Genomic DNA, 12811 nt, shown 5'->3' with positions numbered 1-12811 from the left:
TTTTATCTTTGTTTTTTTTTTACAAGACTAATGTGGAAATGTTTTATATGATCATACATATAACCTATGTCAAATTACTGGCCTTCTCAATGAGAAGGGAAGGAAGGGAAACAGGGAGAAAATTTGGAACTCAAAATTTAATTTAAAAAATATTAAATTTTTACATGTAATTGAAAAAAATTTTAAAATATCCTCCCCTCAAACCAACATGTCTTTCAAATTCCCCCATTATCCTATATTATCAAGGGCACCATTACCATCCTAATCATTCATACTCAAAACTTCAGTATGTTATCTTTCACCCCTCTCTCTTTCACTCTATAACCAGGTGTCAAATCTTTTCACTTGCTTCCTTTAAGTGGCAATCCTATACTTTGCTGCTCACAATTAATCGCTTCTAGTTCAGACCCTCAACACCTCTCCACCAGTAAATGCAAGGTAATTTGGAAGTGGTGGGAAGACTGCATTTCCTTGATATATTGCAAACCTCTCTTATTTCCTCAATCCTACATTACCATCTGAGCTTCACTCTTTGAAAAGCTTTGCTTCAAATTAAAGCTCATTTTCCATAAATCCTCTTTGTACTACACCTAAAAATCCTACAGCATTACCCCACATTCTTGCCTTTCATTTCTTTTTTAATTTATTTTTATTGAAGATATTATTTGAGATTTACTATTTTCCCCCAATCTTACTTCCCTCCTCCACCCCACCCCCCACAGAAAGCAATCTGTCAGTCTTTACTTTGTTTCCATGTTGTACCTTGATCCAAATTGGGTGTGATGAGAGAGAAATCATATCCTTAAAGAAGAGACAAGAAGTCTAAGAGGTAACAAAATCAGACAATAAGATATCTGGTTTTTTTTTTCTAAATTAAAGGGAATAGTACTATGTTCAAACTCCACAGCTCCTTATCTGGATACAGATGGCACTCTCCTTTGCAGACAGCCCAAAATTGTTACCGATTGTTGCACTGATGGAATGAGCGAGTCCTTCGAGGTTGAGCATCACCCCCATGTTGCCGTTAGGGTATACGGTGTTTTTTCTGCTTCTGCTCATCTCTCACTCAGCATCAACTCATGCAAATCCCTCCAGGCTTCCCTGAAATCCCTTCCCTCCTGGTTTCCAATTCTTTGCTACCACAAACAGGGCTGCTATAAATATTTTTGTATAAGTAATGTTTTTACCCTTTTTCATCATCTCTTCAGGATATAGACCCAGTAGTGGTATTGCTGCTCAAAGGGTATGCACTTCTTTTTTTAGGTTTTTGCAAGGCAAATTGGAGTTAAGTGGCTTGCCCAAGGCCACACAGCTAGGTAATTATTAAGTACCTGAGACCAGATTTGAACCGAGGTACTGCTGACTCCAGGGCCAGTGCTTTATCCACTGTGCCAACTAGCTGCCCTAATACTTTTTTTTTTGTTTTATTTTGTTTTGTTGTTTTTGCAAGGCAATGGGGTTAAGTGGCTTGCCGAAGGCCACACAGCTAGGTAATTACTAAGTGTCTGAGGCTGGATTTGAACTCTGGTACTCTTGACTCCAAGGCAGTGCTCTATCCATTACAACACCTAGCTGCCCCTCAGGTATGCACATTTTTATTGCCCTTTGGGCATAGTTCCAAATAGCTCTCCAGAAGGGTTGGATGACTACAGCTCCACCAACAGTGTAATAGTGTCCCAGATTTCCCACAACCCTTCCAACAATGATCATTATCCTCTCTGGTCATATTGGCCAATCTGAGAGGTGTGAAGTGGTACCTCAGAGAAGCTTTAATTTTCGTTTCTCTAATAATTAATGATTTAGAGCATTTTTTCATATGGCTATGGATTGTTTTGATCTCCTCATCTGTAAATTGCCTTTGCATATCCTTTGACCATTTGTCAATTGGGGAATGGCTTTTTGTTTAAAAAATATGACTCAGTTTTCTGTATATTTTAGAAATGAGTCCTTTGTCAAAGTCATTAGTTGTAAAGATTGTTTCCCAATTTACTACATTTCTTTTGATCTTGGTTACATTGGTTTTATCTGTGCAAACACTTTTTAATTTAATGTAATTGAAATCATCTAATTGGTTTTTGGTGATGTTCTCCAGCTCTTCCTTAGTCATAAACTGCTCCCCTTTTCATAGATCTGACAGGTAAACTAGTCCTTGATCTTCTAATTTGCTTATAGTATTGTTTTTTATGTCTAAGTCCTGTAACCATTTGGATCTTATCTTGGTAAAGGGTGTGAGGTGTTGATGTAATCTAAGTTTCTTCCATACTAAGTTCCAATTATCCCAGCAGTTTTTATCAAAGAGGGAGTTTTTATCCCAATGGCTGGACTCTTTGGGTTTATCAAACAGCAGATTATTAAAATCATCTCCTGCTTTTACACCTAGTCTATTCCACTGGTCCACCGCTCTATTTCTTAGCCAATACCAAACAGTTTTGATGACTTTATAATATAATTTTAGATTGGGTAGGGCTAAGCCCCCTTACTTTGCACTTTTTTTCATTAAGCTCCTGGCAATTCTTGACTTTTTATTTCTCCATATGAATTTAGTTAAAATTTTTTCTAACTCATTAAAGTAATTTTTTGGAATTTTGATTGGTAGGGCACTAAACAGATAGTTTAGTTTTGGTAGAAGTGTCATTTTTATTATATTAGCTCTACCTATCCATGAGCAGTTGATATTTGCCCAGTTACTTAAATCTGATTTAATATGTGTGAGAAGTGTCTTATAATTGTTTTCAAAAAGATTCTGAGTCTGTCTTGGAAAATAGACTTCCAAGTATTTTATATTGTCTGAGGTTACTTTGAATGGGATTTCTCTTTCTAGCTCTTCCTGCTGTTTCTTGCTAGACATATATAGAAAAGTTGAGTATTTATGAGGGTTTATTTTATAACCTGCAACTTTGCTAAAATTGCTAATTGTTTCCAGTAGCTTTTTGGATGTTTTCTTGGGATTCTCTAGGTAGACCATCATGTCATCTGCAAAGAGTGAGAGTTTTGTCTCTTCCTTCCCAATTCTAATTCCTTCAATTTCTTTTTTCCTTCTCTAATTGCTGATGCTAACATTTCTAATACAATATTGAATAGTAGTGGTGATAATGGGCACCCTTGTTTTACCCCTGATCTTATTGGGAATGCCTCTAGCCTCTCCCCATTGAATATAATGCTTGTTGATGGTTTCAGATAGATATTGCTAATTATTTTAAGGAACAGTCCATTTATTCCTACACTCTCTAGTGTTTTTAATAGGAATGGATGCTGTATTTTGTCAAAAGCTTTTTCAGCATCTATTGATATGATCATATGATTTTTGATAGGTTTGTTGTTGATATAATTGAGTATACTAATAGTTTTCCTAATATTGAACCAACTCTGCATTCCTGGAATAAATCCTACTTGATCATAATGTATTATCCTAGTGATAACTGGTTGTAATCATTTTCTAAGATTTTATTTAGGATTTTTGCATCTATATTCATCAGGAAAATAGGTCTATAATTTTCTTTCTCTGTTTTAACTCTTCCTGGTTTAGGTAACAGCACCATATTGGTTTCATAGAAAGAGTTAGGCAGACTTCCATCTTTCCCTATTTTTACAAAGAGTTTATATAGGATTGGAACCAATTCTTCCTTAAATGTTTGGTAGAATTCACTTGTGAATCCATCAGGCCCTGGAGATTTGTTTTTAGGGAGTTCAATGATGGCTTGTTGAATTTCTTTTTTTTTTGAGATAGGGTTGTTTAGATATTTAATCTCTTCTTCATTTAACCTGGGCAATTTATATTTTGTAAATATTCATCCATTTCACTTAGATTATCAAATTTATTGGCATAGAGTTGGGCAAAATAATTTCAAATTATTACTTTAATTTCCTCATTGGTGGTGAGTTCACCTTTTTCATTTATGATACTAGCAATTTGGTTTTCTTCTTTTTTTTAATCAAATTGACCAGAAGTTTATCAATTTTATTGGTTTTTTCATAATACCAACTTTTGGTTGTATTTATTAATTCAATAGTTTTTTTGCTTTCAATTTTATTAATTTCTCCTTTAATTTTTAGAATTTCTAATTTGGTATTTGAGGATTTCTGATTTGTTCTTTCTCTAATTTTTTTAGTTTGCATGTTTAGTTCATTAATTTTCTCCAATTTATTCATGTAAACATTTAGAGCTATAATATATCCCCTGAGAGTTGCTTTGAATGAATTCCATAGGTTTTGGTATGTTGTTTCATTATTATCATTATTTATGATAAAATAGTTAATTCTTTCTATAATTTGTTTTTTGGTCCACTCATTTTTTAAAATGAGGTTATTCAGGTTCCAATTTGTTCTGGGTCTATATCTCCTTGGCCCAGTGTTGCATATGACTTTTATTGCATTGTGATCTGAGAAAGATGTATTCACTATTTCTGCCTTTCTGCAGTTGATCATTGGGTTTTTATATCCTAGTAATGGTCAATTTTTGTATAAGTTCCATGTACTGCAGAGAAAAACATATATTCCTTTCTATCCCCATTCAGTTTCCTCCATAAGTCTACCATATCTAATTTTTCTAACAATCTATTTACCTCCTTAACTTCTTTCTTGTTTATTTTATGATTCGATTTATCTAGATCTGATAGCAGAAGGTTGAGGTCTCCCACTAGTAGAGTTTTGCTGTCTATGTCTTCCTGTAGTTCTTTCAGCTTCTTCTCTTAAGAATTTGGGTGCTGTCACACTGGATGCATATATATTCAGTATTGAAATAACTTTATTGTCTATGGTACCTTTTAGGAGGATAAAGTTTCCTTCCTTATCTCTTTTTTTAATGTTATCCATTTTTTGCTGCTGCTTTGTCTGAGATAAAGATTGCTACCCCTGCTTTTTTTTTTTACTTCAGCTGAAGCAAAATATATTTTACTCCAGCCTTTTACCTTTACTCTATACATATCTCTCTCTGCTTCAAATGAGTTTCTTGTAAGTAGCATATTGTAGGATTCTGGTTTTTAATCCACTCTGCTATTTGCTTACGTTTTAAGGGAGAGTTCATCCCATTCACATTCAAAGTTATGATTACTAATTCTTTATTACCCTCTGTGCTATTTTCCCTCTATTTGTATTTTCCCCCTCCCCCCCCTTATCCATATTACCCAGTATTTTGTTTCTGAATACCACCCCCTTCAGTGTGTTTGCCCTCCTATATCCACCCTCCCCTCACCTTTCCCTTTCCCTTTTCCCTTCCCTTCTTTTTGTTATTTCCCCTTTTTTCTCCCACTCCCCTTCCCTTTCTCCATTCCCCCCTCCCCTTTTCCCCCTTTAATACTTGAAAGGTTAGATATTTTATAAGTTAACTGAGTACGTGTAGGTTGACTTTAAGCTAAGTCTGATGAGAAGAAGATTCAGGTGTTTCTCCTCTGCTCCCTTCTTCCCCTCTATTACCATAGGTTTTTTTGTACCTCTTAGTGTAATGAGATTTACCCCATTCAATCCCCTCCCTCCTCCAGCCTCTTTCCTGTCCCCCTTTTTAAGGAGGTAGTGTTTTTTATATCATTTTATCTAAGTCATAGAAAATTGTGAGTGTCTGTCACTTCTAGTTCAGCATATTCTATTGAATAAAGTTAAAATTCTTGAGATATTAGAGTCTTTCTCCCAATGGGGTTAAAGCCAGTTACATCTCTTTAGATAGCAGTCTCATAAATAGATCATTTCTGGCTAGGTATATTCTCTCTGTTAGAGTTACAATTCTCAAGATTTATGAGAATCTTTCCCCCCCCCCCCCCATACTGGGATATAGCCAGTTTCAACTTACTGGATAGCAGGTTTTTTTCCCTTTTACCCCCCCCCCTTTTTTTACCTTTTTAATGTGTCTCTTGAACCTCCTGTTTGATGTCCAAATTTTCTGTTTAGCTCTGGTCTTTTCATCAGAAATTTTAGGAATTCTTCCATTTTGTTAAATGTCCATCTTTTTTCCCTTGGAAGAGAAGGCTCAGCTTTGCAGGAAAGTAGATTCTTGGCTGCATTTCAAGCTCTCTTGCTCTTCAAAATATCTCGTTGATACAGCCAGGTCCTGTGTGATCCTTACTGTGGCTCCTTGATATTTAAATTGTTTCTTTCTGGCTGCTTGCAGGATTTTCTCTTTTATCTGATAGTTCTGGAATTTGGCCACAACATTCCTTGGTGTTTTAATTTTAGGATCTTTTTCTGGAGGGGATTGATGTGTTCTTTCAATAACTACTTCGCCCTCCAATTCCATGATATCAGGGCAGTTTTCCATCACTAGATCCTGTAATATTGAGTCCAGGCATTTTTTTCTCTTCAATGTTTTCAGGAAGTCCTATAATTTTCAGGTTGCCCCTCCTCGATCTGTTCTCTAGGTCAGTGGTTTTTGTTGATGAGGTATTTTACATTTTCTTCTATTTTTTCTATTTTTTGATTTTGTTTAACTGACTCTTGCTGTCTCATGGAGTCATGTGTTTCTGTAGACTCCATTCTTTCTTTGGGGGAGGAGTTTTCTTCATTAACCTTTTGCAACTCCTTTCCTAATTGGTCAATTCTACTTTTGAAAGAGCTTTCCATTTGACCATTTGAGGTTTTGAGAGAATTATTTTCTTTTTGCATTTGCCCAATTGAGGATCTGAGAGAATTATTCTCATTTTGTATTTGTCCAATTGAGGATCTGAGAGATTTATTCTCCTTTTGTATTTGTCCAATTGTACTTTCTAATTGTCTCTCCCATATTTTTAAGCTCCTTCCTTATTTCTTCAAGGAAGTCTTTCTGTGCTGAAGACCAGACCGTATTCTCCTCAGAGGTTTTAGGTCTTTGTGAGTTAGGGTCTTTCCCTTCCAAGAATTTTTCTATGGATCCACCTTTCCGCTGACCCTTCTTCATTTTGCTAAGACCTTGAGATGGGGAGGGGCTGGTTCACAGGGGCTTGGGATCGCTAAAGGCTTTACTCACTGAGTGCAATTTCTATGGCTGGCCAGTAGGAGGTGTTGGTTGCTTTCTCTGGAGTGTCTGTGACCTTGATTGAGTTCTTCTCCCTTTGCTTGAAGGGAGGAGTTGGAGCTATTGAATTCTTTTGCCTTCAATCAATGGTGCTCTTTACCCTGGCCTGGATCCAGCCAATACAACAAAAACAGAAACAAAAACAACAAACAAACAAAAAAAAAGATCATTATCCACCACAGTATAGATGGCTAAGTATGTGGGGACAACATGCCCAGTTCCTTTCTCTAAGGTCCCTGTTGATTCAGTATAGGCCCTGGGATTATAAACCAACTTTAGTCATGCAATTTCTAAACAATGAACCTGTTGCAGACCTACAAGTTCCTGTCTAATACAGAAATGATTTTTAATGATTTTGTCTTTGCACAAGGACAAATTAAAATTGCAGAAGAAGAAAACAAAAGCAAGTGATCAATTGTAAGTGAAATTTCTTATGTAGTTTGAACTGGTAAACTTTAGTTGCTTTTCACAGCAACCTATGAGAAAAAACAACCTTATATAGCCTTAAGCAGTAACTGATGGAGTTTGCTATTGGGGATAAAAGATTTAGGGACTATGATAAAAGTTATTCTAAGGTCTGACTTATTGTCTGATGGATCATTAAGTCAGCAATCTGGCATTTGGAAGAACTTATACAAATTAAGGTCACAAGCTACTCAGAGGAAATGTGAATTGTCACAGGTGAAAGTGTCCAGAAATAGGTTGAAAGAACAATCTTTGACCTCAATCCAAGACAGGCTCCTTCTGACTCAGTTTCTCTATTGTGGTTCTTTGAAAAGGAATGTTTCCCATTTGGTTATTCCTGAGTCAGGACTGTATAACTGATTATTAACTGTGACTCTTACATAGAGTCAAATAGAGCTAAGGATATTTGATTCTGTGTTGAGTTACCAAGAACTAATTTGATTTTGTTTTAATTATATCCCAGTTCTTTCTCTCTTTAGCAGATTTCTACAATCAGAGCAAGTAGCCAATGAAAGATATGGGTACATACACAATCTGCCCTAGTACCCTGAAGTAGTCTCCTCCATACTAATAAGACCATTGCTATCTGGATTGGGTAAGTATTACATGATATATGCTAGATACTTTGATTCACTTATAAAAGACATGGAATAATATGTCATCCCCACTTCTCTGTTTTGTTATTGATTTTTTTAGGGGTTTTTTGCAAGGTAATGGGATTAAGTGACTTGCCAAGGGCCACAGAGCTAGGAAATTTTTAAGTGTCTGAGGCTGGATTTGAACTCAGGTATTCCTGACTCCAGGGCTGGTACTCTATCCACTATGCCACCTAGCAGCCCTGTCTTGTTATTGTTGTCTTTCCTTTTTGCTATTCCTATATGTATATTATCAATTCCCAATAGTTTGGACTCTAGACTGAGTGTATGATGGAAAAGACCACAAGTTGAAGACTTTCTCTTTCTCTACAAGAGGAATGCCTGTCTTTGATGTCCTTCACTTAGAACTCCCTGGTGTTTGTTTTTGCTTGTCCTCTTGTTTGTCATCTACTTTGTTCTACAAAACCATTGATACATATAACGCTTGTGAATATCCCTTGTCCATGTCCTCCTAGTTACTCCTTACTGTCCAAGGGTTCTGTATGCCCTTCCACACAATACTTTTGCAAAATGACTGTCTCATATCAAAGTTCTACCTGCTGTTCCTCTGTGTTTCCACAGATCAAGCTGCCTCCTCCTTCCAATTCCCAAGCACCACTGACCTTCCTGCATACCCTACATTGCCCCCTTCAGAGAAGTATCCCCTAAATACTAGGTCATCCCAATTCCCTTGAAGTATCCCCCTTTCCTTTATTTTTTTTTTATTTTTCTTCTAAGGTTTTTTTTTTTTGCAAGGCAATGAGGTTAAGTGGCTTGCCCAAGGCCACACAGCTAGGTAATTATTAAGCGTCTGAGGTCGGATTTGAACTCAGGTACTCCTGACTACAGGGCTGGTGCTCTATCCACTGGACCACCTAGCTTCCCCCCTTTCCTTTATGACACCCCTATCTTATTGCAGTCAGAAACCCCGATCATGATGTAGTGTTGAAAAACAGTAAACATCTCCAAGCATGATGTATGATCAGCAACATTCTGTCTCATCATTGTCCAGAGATAACAGTCTAATCAGTCTCCCACAGTCATTGTGAGTAAAGGACTTTCCCTTGACCAGTATAAGTGCAGTTAGTCTCCGACCTGACTCTAATCTTAAAAAAAAAAAAAAATTGAAACAAAAGCCTGCAATTTTAGATCCAGGCCTGGGTTTCACTCTTGCTCAGGTGAGCTCCATTGAGCATCCCTTCCTGAGAAAACTCAGCCTAACCTCCATAGAAACTTCAAACAACTCCCAATCTCACCATGGTGACCCCCATATGAAACATCCTCCATGGAAAGTTCTCAGTTCCTATAGAAATCATAGTCCCAGAGCAGCTAGGTGGCACAGTAGATAGTACCCTAGAGTCAGGAGGACCTGAGTTCAAATTTGACCTCAGACGCTTAATAATTACCTAGCTGGGTGACCTTGGGCAAGTCACTTAATCCCATTGCCTTGCAAAAAAGACTTCTTTACAAGATGTGAACTTGTTGGATCTTTGACTTTTGAATGATAGTATTAAAGAGGATGTAAATTACCAAGACAAAAAAAACTAATTGTGTCTAGGAATATGGGGAGGGAAGGCATCAGAAGAGGATGGAATATGGAACAGGTAGGTTTCAGTGAATACATCATTGTACTTAGAATCAGGAAGACTTATTTGGAGTCCAAATCCAGCCTTAGACACTGAACAGCTGAGTGACCCTGGGCAAGTCACTTAACCCTGCCCTCTATATCCAATACCCTATAAAAAGACTTGTCCTCCCCATTATCCACTGCTGGAATCTGCTCAGACGCAGCCCACAATTTCTTCCTTCAATAAACATCTTTACATTCCATTTGCCCCCATTTCTATCCTTAAACCAGGGGCTTTCTAATTTCACCTTTGGACCTTTCAATCTAACTAGATAATAAAGTAACCTCTAAAATCAAGGAAATAGAATTGTGGGATTTGCACTTGACTTCCCTCCTAATTGAATGAAAATAATTCTATTTTAAAGGGAGTCTCTATCATTTTAGATCCCTTGCCATTCTGGGTAATTCTGATAAGACTTACCACAGAGAAAGTCTTTTCTCACATGGAGAAAACTTGACCTTTAGCAATATCTATGACCTTAAGGTTTCCAAACTATTCTCATTTCCATTCTTCTGTGGAATGCCACTGCTTGACTGTGTACTTTAAATAGGCCTAAAAAACTATAAAAGCACAAACTGTACATTAAAGACATGGTGCTTTCATTAGCAGCTAAGTTTTGAATTATTTCTAAAGCAGATGTTTTTCAGATCCTAGCATTAACTTCTCCTGACATTTGGTCTCCATCTTCAGCTACTTATTGGAGATCATAAACTGGATGTTCCTTGAGTTTAAACTCAAATAGTTTAAAATTGAAATAATTATTTTTTCTTCTCTACTCTCTTACTAGCTTCAAGGATACCACCATTGATGAGGTCACTGTGATGAAGTGGAAAAAATGTTGGGGTGTAGTCTAGTTTTGGGTTTGAGAATGTGTGAACAAATTCATGAAAGGGCTGGTTCTGATGTAGAAGTATTTATGGACAAAAAAAGGTTGGAGAAAAAAATAAAGGCAGTGGGATTCCCATGAGAGGATGAGCTAGAAAGAACGTAAAGACAGCAGGAACAGCAAGGGATAAGCAATAGAAAAGGAAAGTAAGGGCAGTTACAGGGTTTTGTAATTGAACTGATCCTGATGATGATAATGTTTGTCCTTCATCCTCAAAAAAGACCATGATATCAGGGAGGTAGTACCATGACAAGCACCTGCATTGGATTTGAGTGAGGGGATGCTGTACTAGGTCAATTTTTCCTCTAGAGTCATCTGGAACCAGCAGCCAGATATGAATCAGGAATGTAGATAGCTCTGTATGGGAGGCAATCAGGGTTAAGTGACTTGCCCAAGGTCACACAGCTAGTAAATATCTTAGTCTGGAATTGAACTCCTATCCTCCTGTCCCCAGAGTCAGTGCTCTATCCACTGCACCACCTAGTTGCTCTGTCCTCACCCCATGGCAAGGACCCTATAAATCTCTGCCCCCAAACACAAGAGGAGTGAGTCCCTATCAGCAAGACAATAAATCCCTGCCCTATCCTAAAAGAATTAAGTCTTTGAGTTACTGTTCCTCATCTACACATGCCCTTTAAGCCTCTCCTTAGTTGAGTTGCTATCTCCCTTTGGGAGAAAAACCTGATCATGGGGAGCATGGGGAGCCAAAACAAATTCTTTCATTTGAACTAGAGATAGTCTAAGTCTGAATTCTTTTGAGAGATAACCAGCAACCTGAACCTCAACATTTTTCCTGAAACTCCACACCATTTTCCTAGTGAAAAAGAGGATTCTAAAGTTTGGCTAATAAAAGACAAAGTTAGGATAATGGCAGGTATTTTTGTTCATTTAGGCTCACGGATTGATTATGCATGAAAGGGAGTTCCACAAGCCAAGTTGGAAGGAAATCTTTCTATATATTACAGTGCCATAGTCAGGAGCAGGGTCTTCAGTGGCAGGGGAGGGGTATCAGGAGTTGTGGTTAGCATATACCAAGGCCAGAGGGATTGTTATCAATAATTTCATTAACTTCAGAAAAGACCCCTCTTTCCTCTGGACTTCAGGTTTACTAGTTATGCTAAAAGATCTTCACAGAAGGTAGGGGCAGGTCTCATCTTGATAGAAATTAACACAACCTAGGTATTATCTCCACTCCTCACTCTCCACCACTCAAATCACAGTAGTTGGCAGACCTAAATTCAAAACCTTGAGACATTTAGTAGTTTCACAACCTAATGCAGATCACTTCACCTCTAATAGCCTCAGTTTCCTTATTTGTAAAATGGAGATAATAATAGCTCCTACTTTACTAGATAGTAATGAGGAACCAATAATAAATATGAAGCACTTTGCAAAACTTAAAGTGTCATATATACTAGCAATTATTAATTTTGGAGGTCATGGGAAGTTGTAACAGGAAAGAGAGTTTAGTCCAAAAGAGGCACAGAAATGGTAAATAGGAACCATACTGAAACACAGATTCCTAGATTGAGAACATAAGTTGTCTCCTCTGGAAACTCTGGTCTCAGATGACTGTAAAATAAACTTCCTGAGTTGTATTTGATAGCCTTATGAGCAAGGAAACCTTAATTTGGAATTTTGATTATCCTTTTTGGGGGGGGTCAGTCATTTCAGTCATGTCTGACACTTCATGACACCATTTTTCTTGGCAAAGATACTAGATTGGTTTACCATTTCCTTCTTCAACTCATTTCACAGAAGAGGAAACTGAGGCAAACAGGGTTAAGTGACTTGCCCAGGGTCATTCAGCTGTTAAGTGTCTAGGGCTGGATCCAAGTCCAATGATGTATTCATTAAAACCTACCTGATTATTATCCATGTTCCATCCTCTTCTGATGCCTTCCCTCCCCACATTCCTAGACACAGTTTGGTTTTGTTTTGGTAATTTAAATCATCTTCAATACTGTCATCCAAAAGTCAAAGATCCAACAAGTTCACATCTTCTAAAAAAGTTAATCAGGAGATTAAGTTTCTTAACGAAGGTTTACCTCACCCTCAACTAGCAATAAAGATCTCTTAAGAATTAAATCTTTAGGAGGCAGCTAGGTGGCTAGGTGGCTAGGTGGCGCAGTGGATAAAGCATAGAGCATCTGCCCTGGAATCAGGAGTACCTGAGTTCAATTCTGGCCTCAGACTTAATAATGACCTAGCTATGTGG

The sequence above is a fragment of the Macrotis lagotis genome, chromosome 3 (genome assembly GCF_037893015.1).
Source record: "Macrotis lagotis isolate mMagLag1 chromosome 3, bilby.v1.9.chrom.fasta, whole genome shotgun sequence".
Classification (NCBI taxonomy): domain Eukaryota; kingdom Metazoa; phylum Chordata; class Mammalia; order Peramelemorphia; family Peramelidae; genus Macrotis; species Macrotis lagotis.
The sequence above is the reverse complement of the archived record's forward strand: the minus strand, read 5'-3'. Positions refer to the sequence as shown.